Source organism: Octopus bimaculoides, chromosome 1 (genome assembly GCF_001194135.2).
Source record: "Octopus bimaculoides isolate UCB-OBI-ISO-001 chromosome 1, ASM119413v2, whole genome shotgun sequence".
NCBI lineage: Eukaryota > Metazoa > Mollusca > Cephalopoda > Octopoda > Octopodidae > Octopus > Octopus bimaculoides.
The window spans coordinates 102,723,846-102,739,039 of NC_068981.1; positions in this window are offsets into that span (position 1 = coordinate 102,723,846).

Consider the following 15,194-nt stretch of genomic DNA (forward strand, 5'->3'; position numbering starts at 1 on the left):
TATATATATTTAGGACTATATTGTTCAAAGTATTCGTTTATTTTAAAGACGCTTTGAAAGGAATTTGTTTGGTTTTTTTAGCATGTTGAGCAACCATTTAGAGGTTTTCTTGTCGGCTTGAGCACAAAGATGTGAGTGTGTGTGTGTATGTGTGTGTGCGTGTGTGTCTGCGTGCCTGCGGGCGTACTTGTGGCACAGGAATATAATCCAGCCATAATAAAATAATATGGATCCAAATAGTTAAGATGTTCCTGGGTTGGATTCCGTTGTGTAACACACTTTTGGCGCTGTAAGAGAAACTGGGCAGACGGAAGCATTCTGGTAGCTGTAATCCAAGAGTTTGACCACGTTACACTCTGTACCACGTTGATTATGCATGAGGATTACCTTAAAAGTACATCTGTTTGTGGAATATCCGGGTACTTGCGCGTTAATTCAAATAGCAATGAGCAGGTAGTTTTTGCTGATCGAGCAATTCAATACTCGTCGTCGAAACCGGTGGAGATCCTTATTTGTCGTTTATCTAAACATGTGCAATAAAAACATATCTACGCCTTCTATGTAGCTAACTTGGAGCAGATCGCTGGAACGACTAAGAGATTAGAAGATTAATGCCGAGAGACTCGGTTTCATTTCCGTTCTCTTACGCAGATGATGGTTTCGGGAAACGCACGAATATTACTTTTTCTTCCTTTCACAACACACACTCATTATTTTTAGTATAAATAAATAAATAAATAACGCAAAAAGACAATAAATATAGCTTTATAACATTGTTTATTTTGCGAATATTTTTAAGAGTCAATGTATATTGTGTTTCGTAAATAATTTGGTTATCTTATAAACATCTGAGATTTAAAAAAGATTTTGTATGTATGGAAACGAATTTACACAACACAGACACAGACACAGTCACACACACACACGCACGCACACCCAAATACGTACATACTATGTATATATATATATATGTGTGTATATATCTGTATATGTGTGTGTTTGTACACGCACACACATATACATATGTATCTATATATGCTAGATATAATTTATATATATACGTGTTTGTGTGTGCGTAGATTTTATTTTGCAAGTACACACACACACAGATACATACAAACATATACACATAAATACTTGCTCTTAGAATGACAAGTCTCAAATGTAAAACCCGCCCCGAAAAAACCATCGGCAAGCACTTTAACTGATATTTTTTGCAATTTATCTTGTTTGGTTGTTTTTCCTGTCTAGTCTTGTATAATTTTCAAGAGATACCGTTTCGACTGAAGTGAAGAATAAATGGCCCAAGTGTTTATCGCTAACATTTATTGGTTGCGTATTAAGTTCCTGCCTCTTGAGATTAAGACAAACCCAGAGGCAAGTGTTTGGTATTTTGTTGTATTTTCTATAAAACATTTTTGTTTTGTTTTTATTGGCATATAAAATAAATTGTTATACTGTATTATAGAAAAAAACTGTAGATTTTAGCCAATGTCATGTAATAGATAGGTGTAAGCACCTTATCCATTTAACCAATATTGTATAATCACTGTATCAATGTATCGGCCAAGCATGACCAAGGACAGTTGTTAAACCAATTGGATGCTACAACCATGAAGTGCAAGCCATTTTGTTTCCTACATCGGAATGGCACTAGATATTTTCCCTATTTTTTTTGGTTTTAGAAATTCTGATATTCAGACATCATCAGTTTTTACTTTTGTTTTTCTTTCATTTTTTTTTTGTTTCTTCTTTTAATTTTGCAAAAGTGCGAAAGAAAATGTGGAATTGCTGTCACTGCTGTTGTTGTTAACAGTTGTTTCTGTTTCGTTGTTGCTGCTGGTGTTTAACTGCAAGTAAGTTGTGACAGAACAAATCTATTATAAAACGCGTTCCAGCTATGACCAACTCGTTGTTTCCTTTATACTTAGCAAGTCTAGGAGAGTAGGGAGTGAATCATGTGAGATTTAGCTGCTAATTGTAGCAGGTTGACCGACCAGGTAGAAAGCTCCCTAACTGGGAGACGAGTAGTTTCACTTTAGCCCCAGGCCAATACTGATTAATTAGACCTGTGATCAAAGATGCTTAAGCCGTGACAATCCTGTCTTTGTATTTTTTTCGTTGCTTTCACGGATTCTCATCACTCTGTCGCCATTCAATTCCATTGTGATGTTTTCGAATTGGGATCTTGAGTCATAGTGAATTTTTCATTAGCTGATTACGCAACCATGCATGCCACCCTTACAGCTGCATTGCAGTTACTCTCTTGATAAAGTTTGGTGATCCTGACTATTGATCTTCTCGGATTCCTCTGCTCAACATCAATGTAAGAAGCACCATTGGTTCAGCTGAGCTCTTCTGCTACCACTTCACAATCTGCCATGCTGCAATCCCATGTATCTGCCGGATCCTTGGCAGAGTGGCTGAACGAGTGCTATATCTTGCCAAAGGGCTGCCCGTAACTATACAAGGTACCCATATTTAAGGTATAATATATATTGGACTTCATCTAGATATATCTCCCCTTTTTAAGACAATAAGGTATAATGTGAGAATGATTTGGTTCCTCTCTGACCAATTCCTGGTATTTACTTAAGAGTTAGGTAGACTGGATCGTTGAGAGTTAAGTGTTTTAGTCACAAACAAATCGGAGTAGGTGACATAATACGAGCCGGTTTGTACTTTGTATACATTGTTTAATAACAATCTTTGTTGTGAAAATTTCTTGTCTGCCAATCTCTTATTACTCTTATTGTTTAGCTTAAGGATTTCCTGCTCGGGCAAGCTCATAGAATATGTGAGATTACATTCACTATGTGCACTTTCTTTATTTCAGACAATAAAATGTGATTTCAAGGAGACTTGAAGCTACTATGCAGTCGTACGGCCTGCTAGAAATAGCAGGCTATACGACTGCGTAGTAGCTTACTTATTTACAGTAGGTGGGTAGCTGGTAAACGTTCGGTGAACAGAATATGAATCCTAATTTTGATCATGATCATAGACAACATCTCAATCCGAGTACAACACAACTAATTCCACCACGTCATGAAGTGAATTATTCTGATTTAATATCCCGTTTATGGATACTTCTGATCATGAAAGACACCAAGAAATGGTCGTTATTTATTCCATTACTTGTGTGGTATGCATAAATATTTAGACTATACACACACACACACACACACACACACACACACACACACACACACACACACACACATATTATTGTTTTTCAAATAAAATTTTATTAGCAAACAATTAAAATTTCCAATCACCTCAGGTCACACGTCAAGAAATTCGTTATAAACATCTTGTCAAGCTTTATATAATTGTACCGAGGTAGTTTCTCGTTATTTCCGGTTTTGCAAGGTCATGACTTTCTTTTCTGCCTGCAGGCAATCTTTCAATTGCCTCTATTAAGGATCTTACCTTAGATTGTTCCTTAAGGCTATATGAAGTTTATTTAATTATCTTTCTTTAAATTCATTAGTTTGTAATTAGAAATTTAATGATCATCATTTGACGATCACTATTTTATGTTGTTTCATGCACAATCAAATATTTTGCACTAACGAAAGGTGTTGATTATACATTTTTATAGCTACATTTATTTATGTTTATTACCGTTGAGCAAAAATACCACAAAAAACACCAACCATAGGGTTAAAAAAATAACGAAGAGATTATATGTGGTATTACAATAATAATCATTTCTAATTTTGGCTGAAGGCAGCAATTTTAAGAGGAGGGAGAAGTTGACTATATCAACCTCAGTGCTCAACCGAAACTTATTTTATCAACCCTAAAAGGTTGAAAGATCAAGTTGACCTCGGCGGAATTTGAACTCAGAGCCGTAAAGTAATGCTAAACATTTTTGCCCGGCATGCTAACGCTTCTGCAAGCTTGCCGCTTTCACGATTACTATAATAATCCTTTCTACTATAGGTACAGGGCCTGAAATTCTGTGGGAGAGGAATAGTCAATTACATCGACTCCAGTGCTCAAATGGTACTTATTTAATCGACCCGAAAGGATGAAAGGCAAAGTCGATCTCGGTGGAAGTTGAACTCAAAATGTGCGAACGGATGAAACACAACTAAGCATTTTGCCCGGTGTGCTATCCATTCTGCCAGCTCGCTGCCTTAATGTAAGTAAATATATTGGTTTCAAATTTTGGCACAAGGCTAGCATTTTGAGGGAGGGGAGGAGTCGATGACATCAACCCCAGAGCTCAACTGGTACATATTTCATCGACCCCAAGGAGGATGTAAAGCAAAATTGACTTCAGTGGCATTTGAACTCAGAACCGTAAAAAAATTCTGCTGAGCATTTTTATCTAACGATCTGCCAGCTCGCCGCCTCCAGTATTACTATAATAATAACGTCTAACGTATCGAGGGATTTGTGGGAATAGGGGGAACAGTCGATTATATAAACCCTAGTACTTTATTTTATCAAGCATGAAAAGCAAAGCTGATATCGGTGGTGAGAGATTAGAACACAAGAATTTTTGTCCAGCACTCTAATGATTTTGTCAATCCCTAAATAACTGACCCTACTATACTGTGTAGTCTACAAAATCAAAAACGAACGAAGCGTATGTGCGAAATAAAAAATGTAAAATGGCAACAATTTACCCGTCGCACCCTGTATGTGTACGTGTGTGTACGTGTGTGTATGCCATCGTTCTTGTGTTGGTGTTGATGCGTAATTTTTATTTTCCGGTTCTTATCATAGTTGTTTCTACGTATGTGTGTGTGTGTGTGTATGTGTGTGTGTGTGTGTGTGTGTGTGTGTGTACGTGCGTGTGTGTATGTGTGCATATAATGGTTTTCCTTCAATGATACAATAGTGTTGTTTTCTTACCGTTTTCTATGCTGTTGTATAATATTTATTCTTATGTAATTCTGATAGAGGCTTCAGCTGCTGCTGCTGATGGTAATGTTATTAGAAATTCTTACTCATACAGAATGTGCTGACCCATAAAAGAAAAATACGCCAAATTAAGGCTAATTTTGTAGTGTTGCACACCCTGATAAATTTCATCGGTCAAGACCTCAACGCACGCGTATGTGGTTGTGTATGAGCGTGTACATATATGTATACACACACTAACTCATATACACGCACACACACAAACACACATACATACAAACACACACACGTGCGCGCGCATACACACATACACCCCCCTCCCCACACACACATACTGACATATTTTAGCAGGATATTTGTTTTGAGGTTGAAAATGTACTGGTTTTCAAGAGGAATTTCAGTTTTCCTAAAATTAAAAATGTATTAAATTTGTCAAATACTATGTATAAAAATATAGAAAATACGATGAAATTTTTTAAAGAAAGAGAATGCACAAAATAAAACCAAATTTGCAATATGCTGCATAATAAAATCACCTGATTCAAGTGTTCAATAACTTAGACAGCAATAAGAAAAGATAAATATTCAAATGTTCGATAAATTCCCAACTTGAAACAGAGTTCAGATTCTGCTTTTCAGCAAGTAAGGCGAACCACGAACAATTCTGCTTCAGAGAGAGATTGTGCAAAAATATTCTTCTTATATTTTAAAATCTTCATCATGTTTAATTGCTAACATAACTTATTGCTATGAATCTTTTTGAACTTTCATATTTCTATCATATATATATATATATTGCTATGAAATTTATCGAACATTTGCACTTTCATCATTCCGTATTGCTGTGAAACTTACTGAATACTTGAATTTTCATCATGTTATTTTGATACGAAACCTATTGAAAATTCGATTTTGAGCATTTTTTATCGCCATGTAACATTTTCTTGTGCATTCTCTTTCTTTTACATTTTTAAAAAATTTTTCATTTACCATTGAATACCAAAATACAAAAAAAAAAAAAGAAGTTGAAACCGGTATGGTATTAAAAAAATTACTTTGGTGAAAGTAAAGTTCGTTTTGAAAACTAGATGCAATTTTATCCTTCAAATCAATTTCTTATATTCCAACATATGTGGTAGAAAATCTTTTTCTTATACATGCATGCATACATACATATGTTATCGTTTTTATGTTAATGTTGTTGCATAATTTTTATTCTTAGCTTCTCACAAAAGTTTCTGTTTCTACTGATGATGATGCAGTTAGAAATTCTTAGTCATCTAGGATGTGGTGTGCTATAAAAATAAAATAATCAAAATTACTGATAATTTTGGCAATGTCGCTCACCCAAGAGATTTACGTTGGACAAAACCCATATCACTATATGTGTTTATATATATATACATACAAAAAGAATGTTGTAATGTTGTCAATTTTTCTGCGTTGGTGTTGTTGCCTAATTTGTATTATTAGCTCGTTCTAATAGAGGCTCTTCTGTTGCTGTTGATGACGATGTATCAGAAATTCCTTCTCATTTATAAAATCGTTCATAATTTTCTTTCTCTGTTCTTTTCTCTCCATGCCTATCCCATGTTTCGGAGACATTTCATGAAATAATAAAGGAAACTCGAACCACATTTCCGAAAATGGGTATTAAACAAATCTGTGTCATGTATCAAGGTAAGTAAATATATTAGTTTAAAGTTTTGGTACAAGGCCAGAATTTTTGAGGGAGGGGTAAGTCGATTACATCGACCAAAAAGCTGAACTGGTACTTACTTTATCGACCCCGAAAAGATGAAAAGATGAAAGGCAAAGTCGATCTCGGCAGAACTTAAAGACGGACGAAATGCTGCTAAGCATTTTGCCTGGCGTGCTAACAATTCTGATAGTTCATCGCCTTAAGGTAAGTAATTATATAGCATGTCAAATATGTCAATTTTCTCAACTTGAGATGAAGATCAAGGCACGAATTTAATGCGATAGATGAAACGGGATTAGCATCTATATTGCTCACACGATTTTCTGGGAGCTTACTACAACTTCATATCCTCAGTGATTTCTGCCCATTTGATGGTGAAAGTGAACGATGTTACTCGGATAAATCGAACAATGTGTTTTCCAAATACTGGACCGCTGTATTGGCGCAACATCAAAGAGACATGCCGAACTTTAATCCTGAAATTATAAGCTTTATTATTACACAAGAAAGACAATTTTGTTTTAACATTGTATCTTCAAGCATTGAGAAATTTGGAAGCAAATATTTTTACAACGTTGCTCAAATGCAAGTGTGTATACATATGTGTGTGTGTGCGTGTCCGTGTATGTGTGTGCATATATATATACATATACATACACATATACACACAAACATAAATACTTAACATACCGATATATATGCGTGTGTGTATATACATGCATGTATATAATATATATGTGTGCATGTATACACACTAACACACACACACACATATGTTTTTCGTGACAGGCTTGCATTTATTACTGCATTATACACGCCCGAATCCGTCAATGACATTTATACTCGATGACTCTGTCACAGTACTTATTTAATTTCACCCTACCAGATCTTTTAACACATTTGAAATTTGATAATTAGAGTGCATATTTAGCCTACAATAATCATGTTTATGTGTGTATATATATATATATATATATATATATATATATATATATATACGTATATATATATGCGTATATATATATATATATATATATGCGCGCGCGCGCGTGTGTAATAGAAGGATAAACAGGCAGACAATTGGCATTAGGTTAGATTATAACATTTGTATACTGAAACATGAGGGTTGAGCTGTTGCAGAAATATTGATAAAAGATCAGATGAAGAACGTTCGTAATGCTTATGGTGTAAGCTTATATTCTCCCGGAACAGTTATAGGGGAAGTCAGAATTATTGGTATCAGGTAAAGGTGATCATGGTAAGTGAAATCCAAAGATGGATGAGAAGAAATGCAGAAGAAAGAATGTGCATAGTTAGTTTCTTATATATGTTTCAAGAACGTATGCGCAAATGGTGCATTTCCCAGCAAACGAACTGCAGCCAACATTATAGTTGCAGTTAATTCCATCATCGGAGGAAGAATGAGAGACCCTTAATAGAAAATATTGATCCACTAGTGCAGTTGGTCTCAACCATTTTGTATCTATGTACCCCTTTGATTATTATTTTATTCTGGTGGACCCCATAGGTATTCAATGTTTAGAAACTAGTTTTATAGACACTTCTTTTCAAAATTCTTAACTTGTTAATACACGTTTCCTTATATACGCTGAATTATGTAAAACATGGGGGAAAGTGACCTCTAATTCTTACAATAAATAATTCTGAAGCAAAACTTTATCTTGGACTCATAAATACTTCTGTGGACTCAATGTATAAGTTTGCTTGTGTGGGTTCTCCAAAATCTTACATGGACCTCGGTTGAGATCCGCTGCACTAGTAGCTGGAGGTGAGTTTAAAAGAAACGAGACAGAGAGTACTAGGTCATAATAATAGGAAGTTAGAAACTATTACCCTATTACCTTACATCACCAGATATAATATCTATCTATCTATCTATCTATCTATCTATCTATCTATCTATCTATCTATCTATCTAGTAATGATTGCTTTTATTTGAAGTGATATATAAAAATATTTTATCATTAAGATGGACTACTCAAATACCTATTTAGTACCTATTTATTAAATTTTACAAGAAAAAGGTTGACAGTGATTTCGAAATTCTTCCTTACAAAGCCACACAAAACCGTTATTCATGTTTTATGTACTAATGTAACACATAAATCATAATCCTTGTATTCGACTGACTGTAACAGCAATAATAGTGACGTAACAAATACTAGCAAATTCAAAAATATAAAAGATAAAATCATATCCACAGCATTAATGTAGTCGTCTTTAGATTGTTTTATAGGGTTACCGGAAACTTCGGTAAGAAAACAGCAAAATTCCAAGTAAAAACATTTTTGAACTATATTAGTTATGATTGTTATATTGAACTATTTTGTTATTTTATACGTTCCTGTTTTTTTCTTCTTTCTTCATATTCGTAAATCTATATTTTCTATCCAATTAATTTCTAGTTTATACTTTACTGTTTCTTTCAATATACGGGAAATGTATTTTTTCTAGTTTTTATATTACCCTAGTTCATCTACCTTTTGCTCGAGTCTAGTTTTCTTTTTTCACTTTTGTTACTTTGTAAAGAGACACACTCGCACACACAGCAATCCACACATATACAAACACACAAACTCATTCCAGGAATGTCTTCTAAACTGTAATTATTTTCCATCTATAAGAAATGTATCACTTCGTAAAATGTTTTAGTTTAATTTACTTGCCTCTGGCTATGTCATACTGACAATTTCAAATAAGAATGAAATGATGTAATAGTTGATTAACCTCTGCCTAGAAATTTTAAGATCTTTTCAATGAGTAAAGAAAAATATGTGTTTATTCTATATATCTTCTTCATTGCTCTTAAATTTAAAATTCAATCTGCTAATTTAGCCATGATTGATTTAAAAATGATTATCGCGCTTAAAATAAATAGCCACCAGAACACGCCAGTATTTACTTTGTTATAGTATGTTTATGTCAGACTATATTTTCTACATATAAAGTGGAGAGCTGATAGAATCGTTAGCACGCCGGCTAAAATGCTTAGCGGCATTTCGTCCGTCTTTAGTTCTGAGTTCAAAATCCACCGTGGTTGACTTTGCCTTTCATTTTTTCGGGGTCAATAAAATAAATACCAGTTGAGCACTCGGGTTGATCTAATCGACTTACATCCTCCCTCTAAATTGCCGGCCTTGCGCCAAAATTTGAAATAAATATTTTCCTTGTGTGCAAAGTAGGTATGTCTTACTTTTTATAAAGCTACCTCAGATAAATTTTACACGAATGCAATTCAGCAATTCTGTTTTCGAAGATTTGTCTAACGATTATCAATTTAGAGACTAAATTCATAAGCTTTACAGTTAAAAAAAAATCACCAACTTTATTTTTAATAAAAATTAATTGTTTCGGTTTATTACATGATTTATTTCAAATTAAATTTCTCTTAAACCTAAAATTGACTTATATAAAATAACAACCGAAAACTAGAAATAAAATATTTGCACAAAATTTAAAATAAGTCGAATTCTCAAGATATTTAATTTAATTCACTAATGGAACTGAAGGAGTTTTCTAGGTTTCAGTGAAGTAAATAGTATTCCTTGCGTTTACCATGTTGCAGAATGTATGAGTATGTGTGTGCGCGAATATGTTTGCATGTGTGTGGGTATGTGGATATGCTTGCTTGTATATGTATGTACACGCACGCACGCACGCACGCACACACACACTCACACACATACACACAGTTCAATTAAAATATGAATATAAATGTGTGTGCATGTGGTGGCTTACTTACATACGCACACACATATATATTCACACACACACACTGCACATAGGTATATCTATATACATATATATATATGTGTGTGTGTGTGTGTGTGTGTTTGTGTGTGTGTGTGTGTGTGTGTGTGTGTGTGTGTGTGTGTGTGTGTGTGTGTGTGTGTGTGTGTGTGTGTGTGTGTCTTCATTCATAAATTTCAAAATTATAAGACATCTTTCTATCCTTTTTTATTGAATATAAATTCATTTAACTTTCTCATTAAGACGAATTGTAAAAATACAGAATGATAAATTTTAATCAAATGTTTAGCTAATTGCAACTAAGAATTTTTATTTGGCGTTCTCTTTCTTATCCTTTAATTATGATTTCTTGCTTAAAAAATTAATCGATATGGTCTCATAAATCCTAATTACAGCAATATTGTAACTAAAGCATCAGAGAAAAAAAATACTATTTAAGCAATACGAAGAGAGGATGTAGTAGGCTGTATTCAGTAGTCAACAATAAGAAGGGGATGAGGCAACGAAACATGGGTATAAAACACGGCTTATAAATCATGGATATGAGTTTGAACGGTATACGGTAATGAGATTATGGTTCAGGAGTTCCAGAATTTTGAAGAATGTGGAACTAACTCTTAGCCGCTATTTTTCCCAGGTCTACTCTCACCTGGAGTAGCAGTGCGTTTCAGAGCCCCAGTTATGGGTTAAATAGCATGAAACTATCCGAACCAGAGTACTTTGAAATCATGGCATGCAACATGATGAATGTGAACTACTTCGACAGATGAACTTATTGAGTCAATGATGAACATCACTAAATGCCGAGCAGCTGAAAGGCAAAAGATTGTCAACGTCCAGGATCAATCTATTCAATTAGCGAACTACTGCTATCATCTACCATAACTGTTCTATGATTTATTTGTACTTTATTTGTACTTTTTATCATGAAATAAATATCCTCAAGTAACGCCAAATTCTTTGCTTGTCTGCTTCCATTTTTGATCTGTTGATATTTACACTTGCAGAATCAGGTACAACTTCTATCCACTTTGGAAAAGCAATTTCAACACCTTATTCCCATTTGCACTTCAAGCTAGAGTTTTAGTTGTAAACCGATCTAAGCACTCATTGTACATAACTATGATTATATGTCGATCGACGTATACTTGCATTTCTTGTGGCTTGTTCAGATGTTCAATTAGTGAAATTCCAATATGATTAAAACCCAGGCCATACATTCATACTTCACCTTGCAATAGAGACATCTAGCGTGAAGCAGTTACATTGGCCCGAGTAAGACGTACGATCGAGATGAATGGGTAAAGGCAACGAAAATAACCACGCATGCTTGCAGCGCGTGCAGACGAAACGGCTCATTTGAAGAGTCGTTTTACTTGGGTAACAATGACTCTTCTGGCCGGAGGGCTTTAGACGACTTCTTTGAGACTTGATTGGTATGTCTAAATCGCATGATTTACATTTCTCTGTAGAAGAGAATATAATAATTTCGAAGAGAATTTTTTTTTGTTGGTGGATGGCCGTGCCGTTGCTGATTAAATGGTTTTCGGTACTTGACTGATAGTTTATTTTTTTCGACCCAAGAAAGATGAAAGGCAAAATTGACTGTGGTTGGACTTGAACTCAGAACGTGAAGAGTCTTAGAAATAAAAGTTCAAGAAATATTACATAGAAAGTAGGGTAAAATAAAATTCACGTGTTAAAACAATTAAAAGAAAGAAACACAGAAAAGAAAAGAAAAACAGAAGTAAATATTTAATTTACTAGACTACCAGAAGGTATAAATGGCCGTTAATATGGCAAGGCTAATATATTTTTCTAACATTACAGAAAAGTAAAGAAAATAATAGATCTCGAAGTATTAAAGATTTATATAGACTTAATTTGATAGTGAGCGAAAATTCATCTTTGGAAATTTTTATTAGACCATTAGTGTAGTAAAACTTTATAAAGGACAATAGAGAGTATTTTAAATAAAAGCATTAACAAATTTAAAAGACTGCTAATGTAATTTATATGGACATATGCATCTATCTATCTCTGCATAGAAGAACTACATAAATCCAATAAAGCATTTAAAATGTTTTTATTAACCAAAAACTGAAGTGGCAGCATGCCCAAGTCCCATAGGAAAAGCAGCTATTACTTTACTACTTGAAGTTTTTAATGGACAAGTTAAAGAATGTCTGTATAAAAATTACATTTTTGATAAAGACTAATTTACATATTTTAGCAAAATAGCCTTTTCTTTGCTGTAAATTGCAAAGAACAAGTCATGTTGGGTAATACTTTCTACCATGGTAAACTTCAACATACACATACTCTTACACACAAATCTAAAAACAGAAAAAGTCCCTTTTCTCTTTGCAATATCTTCGAACAGTGAAGTAGCAATACATGAAAACAATGTAATCTTCAGTATTTTTCGAGACTATATTTATAGGGATAATTTTTATAAAAATAACAAGTTTCTGTTGAAACACTGAAAAAAATTACACATTCACATAATGCGATCCGCCCTACAATCTCACCACCAAGGGATGTCAGTGCATAAAGCCAGATTTAATAATTCTCACAGGAGACGATCTTTTGAAAAGGAGAAAGAAAGATTACTTCGAAGTGTATCTGTTAGAATCACAGAATGTTTCAGTGTCTTATGCCAGTGCTGGCCAAAAGATTCCTCCAAAATGCATAGGGCACTGCATGGTATGCGATTAAGCGGGGATCCAGACAAAAGCCCCCTCGGACAAAACCCCCATTGTTAAAGTATGAAAGTAGACAAAACCTCCTCGGTTATATTTTTCGATTATTTTTTTCGATTTTTTTGCTTTTACTTGTTTCAGTCATTAGACTGTGGCCATGCTGGGGGTACCGCCTTGAAGAATTTTTAGTTCAATGTATCGACTCCAGAATTCTTTCTTTGCTTTTTTACTTGTTTTTCTTACTAGACTGCGGCTATGCATAAGATGAATTTTCGCTCACTATCAAATTCTTCAAGGTAGTGGTCCAGCATGGCCACAGTCTAATGACTGAAACAAGTAAAAGGGAAAAAAACGAAAAAATAACACAAAAATATAACCGATGAGGTTTTGTCCACTTTCACACTTTAATCCGAGGGGGGTTTTGTCTTACACTCGATTCAACGAATACCCCCTCGTTTTGGAGAAGCTCCAATCTTATAATGAAGAGGGGGCAAAAAAGAAATAATAAAAGGAAAATTTAGGCAAACACAAGTGCATCGAAGGAATTCACCCACTTCCTGAAGCACAAAGCCTGAAATTTCGCAAGAATAGTTTGGTCGACTGCAAAGGCCCTGGTACTGAACAGGTTCCTATTTTATCGTCTCCGAAAGGATGAAAGGTAAAATTAATCTCGATAGATATGAATTTAAACTCAGAACGTAAAGACCCTGAAGAAATGCCGCTAAGCCGTTGTTCCGGCGTGCTAACGATTCTGCCAACTCGCCGCATTGAGCCTATTATATAATGGTTTCAAATTTTTGCACAAAGCCATTAAGTTCGGGGAAGGGGGTAAGTCGATTACATTGACCCCAGTTCTCAATTGGTGCTTATTTTATCGACCTCAAAAAGATGAAAAATCGATCTTTTGTCCAGCGTGCTGACGATTCTGCCGGCTTGCCGCCTTCCTGGACGTATATAATAAAGCAATTGATGTATGTGAAGTGGTTAGCATTCAGCTGGGAATCGAAACTTCAACATCAAGAGCAAATCTTGGTGGGTCTAACACCTCTGACTTATTCGTTTTCACCTTTCACAAGAAATATAGATAATAAGTTAAAACGAAAGAGATAAATGGAAAAAAGAAAAAAAGAAAAAGAAATAGGCCTGCTGATATCCTTGAATTATATTAGTCGAGAAATATCTGCATTTTAACTATTATCGTTGGCACGTCGTGTATGTTGTGTGGCACTTCATTTCTTTAATGAATTCCTTCGATAAGATTTGATATGAAAGGCAGATTTTGGCTAAGAGGCGTCATACCAGTTGTTCGGTGGCAAGCTCTCACTCACTTAAAGACAGACCTACCGCACGAACGAATAACAAATACCCAAGGCCAGACAATCAGTCAGACGAACTAAGTGGAAGTCTCAGCTTCAAACTGTAGAATTATCTTATTTATTTAGTTACTTATTTTTGGTTGGGTGAGGAAGTCAACAGAGGTCGTTTTTGCCGTGCATGTTTAATTTTTCTGCCTTTCTGTCTGTTTCTATCTATCTATCTATCTATCTATCTATCTATCTATCTATCTATCTATCTAGGCACGTATGTGTGTATATGTATATGCACATATACATATATGCGTGTATGATTAAGCGTGCTCGTACGTATGTGCGTGCTTGTGTGTGTATGCATATGCACATATACATATATGAATGTATGTGCGAGCGGGCTTGTGTGTGTGTGTGTGAGTGTGTGTGTGTGTATGCATCATGATCGAAAGATTAAAACGTTCGTTTTGTAGTTATGAGGCACCATGTGTAGCATCTTAGGGAAGTGTCATTTACCACAGCCCTGGGTTAATTCGAACCTTGTGAGTGAAACTGGGTAAACGGAAACTGTGCAAGCTTTCGAAAGAAGAGTACCTGTAAATCAAAAGTTCAACCTTTTTACTTTGTCTCAGACATTAAACCTTATATTAAGGGTACACCAGCCTTTTGAGGACTCAGCTACTTATACGCTGACTTGGCGGGTTATTTAGTTGATTGAATAACTCAATACTCATCGCTGAGATTGAAGAAGATCCCTTTTATATATTTGTGTGAGTGTGTGTAAGTTGAAAAGAGAGGCTTGCTATATACAGAGAGCTAGTCGACCCCCCCCCC